We start from the raw sequence: 5,217 nt of genomic DNA, 5'->3' as shown, positions 1-5,217 counted from the left end.
TGATAATTTCTTGTCTGTGTGAGGCAAAGGCGTTTAATGTTCTCAATCTCCTTGATAAACAAACTATATTCTGGATGTGAATGGTGAGACTTGCATTCAATATAGCTGCATGAACAAACACAATACTTAAATATTTAAACAATCCATGGAGATAAGATGAGCTAACTTTAATGGCCTTTGGTATTAAGTTGGCCAAAATTGATAGAACGAATTCACCAAAATATTATAATGAAAAAGAGATTAGGAATGTAAATGGAGACATTGCATATGAATTAAAACCAAAATACTCTCTCCAACTACAATAAAAATCATGGAATGCTCTGATGGCAACAGCATCTTGATAATAATCTGCAAGAGGGAGATTAGATGTGAGAGAAAGAGAGAACATATCCACTCCTTCAAACGCTGCAGGAATATCTGCATTATAGCATCCTTTCTCCCACTAAACTTTGTAAGCTACAAATCTGGTAAGGGGAGCCCCTCCCTGTGCAATCCATGCCCATTCATGTATCGTAGCATTCAGAGACCTCACCTTGTTTTTTAAGCCAAAATGCTGAAGATTGAGTGACAAATCCTGCAAAGTTTACTCTCACTAGCTAACTGTCATAGCATACAACTCATCAAAATTAACTATTACTTATATTTGTCAAATGTTTATAAATATATTAAATTCAAAGAAACCTATCACTTATATTTGTCAAATGTTTATAAATATATTAAATTCAAAGAAACCATAATATTTGTAGATAACTAATGTGTTTAAAAAACTACAAGACATGTCATCATATCCTGTTTTCCTCACTGGTGATTCAGACATTTTATATACTGGCAAGTTGCAGGCCTTGGCCACTGCTGTAAAAATTGCACAAACAACTTTCGTCAATGCACTGGAAAAAACACCAAATGCTTAAATTTCGAATACAATGCTGTTGCACAAAGATTTCTGAAAACACAAAACATAGTAGCCTGAGGGCAATTTGTAGTTGTTCCCACGACTGTTAATATTTGGTTTAAGAATAAAGAAAAGGATGAGTTGCTGCAATGATGAGGATATAGAAACTGGTTGACACAAAACCCACAAATGCTATTGTATGACTCCAAGCCATGGGGATGAGAAGCAAGGAGGGTCTTGTTGCACTCTTCCTGAAGAGTATTATTTCACAGTATTCTGAAGATGCAAATAATAACCTGATTTAGTTTTGATGTAAAGTACTGAAAATGATATTGGAAACCATGCTACAAGATTAGATTATGTAATAGTACAGGTAGAACACTTGAGATAGATGTGAGATAAAAATCAGATTAGAAAGTACTTGTGCAGTCTGCCAAAATGGATGTTCATCAAGTCTTAATTCAATTTGTGATGTAAAATTATGAAGATGATGCCCAAGCTGGGATAGTTAAAACAACAAAACCTATTGAAGCAGCTAAGCCAATGACTGGTTGATGAGCATGTAAATTTTCTGAGCATGAACTACACTTGGGAGACAAATCCACAGCATCCGCACCATCAACATCCCATAATGAATGTGCTTCTACCCGCACTTTGTACCTCAGATATTCTAATTTCTGGCAAATAAAAGGCAATTCCCAGCAACATGTAACTTGTGCACAAAGCAATGTAGCTTTGTTCCCTGCAAAACACAATCTCAAAAAACTTGACATTATAATTCTTAATGTAGATACAAAGATAGGTACAGAAACAGTGCTTCAAAGTTCAAACAAAAAGGGAAACATTCCAAACAAAAATTGTTATTTATTTACCTCTTCCAGAGGCCCAAGAGGATCAAAGGAGAAATGGAATTATGTGGAACCTAGAAATGCAATTTCTTTTGCACTTGACCTCAACTCATTAGAAATGCATAAGGATCTCATCTTGCAGTAGACCCAACAAACTTAATAGGCACTTCTTGAGGCAAAAGATGATATTCAATCTCAAGTTCCTCAAAGAATTCCCTCATTTTAAGTAACAAGTCAGATCTTCTGTTTGACTTCTCGCATATGTTCTGATAATTCATTGTATGTCTGAGGCAAAGGCCCATTCTCATACTTTTAGTGTTCTCAATCTCTTTAATAAACAAACTATACTCTGAGTGCCAATGATGAGGCTCTTTTTCAATATAGCTGCATAAACAAACACAACAATTAAAGATTCAAACAAACCATGGAAATATTTAGATAAGGTAAGCTAACCTTACTAGCCTTGGGCCAAAATGGATCAAAGGACCTATGAGAGTTTGTTAACTATTTCTATGACTGCTTAGTTTTAAGTATAAATTTCTAGAAACTTTGTGTGATTATCCGAAACAAATATTTCATATGTAAGGCTATTTGCAAATATGTGTAACTGCGCCTCGAATTACCATTGCTAAAGAAAAAAATCAATCACAAACAAAAGAACCTGCGTATTCTCTCCTTGAGTGCAGCAATTTTTTCCTCAGTTGTACTAACATCCACAAAGAAGTCAACACTCTCTCCCATATCTGGACTCCTATGATAGTTACTGATTGGTTTTGTAGATAATATAGAGTTGGGGTAGTATACTTTCGCATTATCATTGCACAGAAACACTGTTGTGAGGATGTTCATTTCTTCGACAACCATCTGTAACATTCAAAACGAATTAGTTGTACGGTTGTATTCGTTATGTCATGTATGCAACATTTTCTACTTCTACTTTTTCTTTTATAATTCATAGGTGAATCTTCAGCACTTCTCGTTTCTACTTAAGCTAGATATTTTATTACCCGTTCACTCATTTTAGTCATTTGTGAAAATTACTACATATTCCAAGCTTCTTGAAGAAGTGAATGGTGACTTTTACCTCAACTCCATCAACAACACACCGATCACCCACATCAAATGGATGCGTGATAAATACAAACACAATGGCTTCAAAGATTGTTTTGCACGTATTTCCGAACATGAATGCCACAAGTAGCAGATGAGATAATATAATAACAATAGCATGGGTGCTGGCAATGCCCAGAAGAACCAAAGAAAGCACTAGTATGATCATAATCACAACTGCATTGATGAGTCTGTGCAGCTGTTTAACTGCTGTTTTGGAGTCATTAAGAGACTGAGAAAGTAATTTCCTTTCTACAAAAACATTCATCTGCCATCAGAATGATAAATTAGTCAGTAAGATCCAAGAAAGAGCAAATAGAACTAGATAATCAATATTGCCTTGTTTAACTTTTTATGTGTCGTTTTTTTCATGATAGAATATCAAAATCAGGTCAAAAGAACATGAAATGAGCCCAACATTCCAAACAAAACTATATCTAGTTATAGGTTGGGAGAAATAGCATACCACCCAGTTTGTAAGAGATGATTCAGTGATCCTTCCTGTATCCGAGGCTCCTACAAATTGAGGAAAGACTCTGCTCACCTCTTTTTCCCTCATTAGCTTTAGTAGGTCATCTTCCTCAATATACCTGCAGAAGATGGGATTCCAATTTAACCAAGATAAGAAAAATCTCAAACATATTTATCTTCCCAGAAGTAAATGAACCATGAGCTGTGGATTTTCCTGACACCTAGTCAGTGAATGCTTACTCTGTTCCACGCTTATCAACATTTGCAAATATCCTCTTCGCCGTAATTGCTGCTTGACGTTCACTGGCAATCTCCCTATCATGTTTGTGGAAATTCACAGACTTGTCGATTGTATTAGCTATATTACCGATTCCCGAATACCTTATCATACGGATCAATCTCTTCATATTCCAAGCAGAGACATTCCTCTGATTCAGCTTCTGCAGTTGTTCAATATTTATCGCATTGGAACCTCCTTTCTCTTCGTGGCCTGCCCTATCATTGTTTCTATTATCAGGAGGATCTATTTGAATTTCTATGTGTCCTGCATTTTCCATAGTCTTTTTATCTGCTAAGGCAGGGGATTGATGGATTTCCATCATTGGGGGCGGAGATATAGTTTCAAGCACGTATTGATGGAATATGGACTCCTGAATTCTGTCAAAATATGTTTTGACATGAAAATTCAAAGCCAAAATCTTCACGAATAGTGTCTTGAATAGCCATAGAAATGCAGCGCACAGAAGACAAAACAGGAGCTTCTCTATGGAATCCAACAGCTTGTTATTCTTGGTAGCTCGATCTACCTAATAACACAAACTCACCAAAATATTAGAATGGAGAAGAGATTAGGAATATAAATGAGGACTTTGCAAATGAAAAGATATATAAATTCCATCTCCAACTAGATAACAATTATGAAAATGCATCTCCAATTATAATAACAATCAAGGTTGTGGATCAAGAGCTACCTTTTTATCAAACATGAGATTCCAAGCCAACAAAACTAAGCCAAACCAGAGGCAATTCTTAGCACTCCTCCTCACTCCATAGACAAAGTAGAGGACCCTCTTCCTCAAAATAAAATTCCTCTCAAGTACGAATACTGCCACATGAATTATCCACCCTGAAACCAGTCTCCCGCAGAAAACAACCAAAACCATCAAAAACCACTTCCATGACTCTAACCCCCAGATAATACGTTTCTTCAGAGGCTCAGCTATTAGGCTTGTTAACAGCCCTGCTATAAGAGCCACAAAAGCTGCACATTCCATAAAAAACCATTTGTCACATTCGAAGCACTTGTAATTCCGAGGAACTTCCTTTTCTTTGAAGAGATCATATTCCTCTTCATCTGCAGATGATTGAGATTTGTTGAGTCTCCTTTCAGCCATTCTGGTAGATTTTCCCATTGCATGAAATAATGAAATTGTATCCATGACACATTAAATAAACTATGAAAAACCTTCCATGACACATTAAATAAACTATGAAAAACCTTTCACATTCCAATCAAAAGCCTTTCACGTTCCCTCGCATTCGAAAACAGAACTTCCAAATTACATTCCAATGCAATCCTGAATGAACTCGAAAGAAAATATCAATAATAAAAAAAATCATTGTTTTTTATTTTTTATTTTAATTAACTGGTAATTTGTAATGGGTTCTTTTCATATTGGGTTGGTCAAGTGGTGGAGGTGGTGTTGCCATCACTAAGATTCAAATCTAACGTTGTTATATGAGGATGAGGGTTAATGTTGACTTCAAATTTAATTCACTTTGAGTACATTATGATTAATATAATGGAACTGGTATATCTATCTTTAGAAGAATATAGGTAAAGTATGTCCAAATACATCATATTTGTTCATTATATTTCAATTAAAAATTTATTAT

At 35.3% G+C, this 5,217-nt stretch overlaps 1 pseudogene; it reads right to left on the bottom strand.

Annotated features, from left to right (window-relative positions):
* Positions 1-1,371: 1,371 nt before the first annotated feature.
* Positions 1,372-4,715, bottom strand: LOC131049536 (mechanosensitive ion channel protein 6-like; annotated as a pseudogene).
* Positions 4,716-5,217: the final 502 nt, after the last annotated feature.

This window comes from Cryptomeria japonica, chromosome 11, assembly GCF_030272615.1.
Source record: "Cryptomeria japonica chromosome 11, Sugi_1.0, whole genome shotgun sequence".
Classification (NCBI taxonomy): Eukaryota; Viridiplantae; Streptophyta; class Pinopsida; order Cupressales; family Cupressaceae; genus Cryptomeria; species Cryptomeria japonica.
The sequence above is the reverse complement of the archived record's forward strand: the minus strand, read 5'-3'. Positions and strand labels throughout refer to the sequence as shown.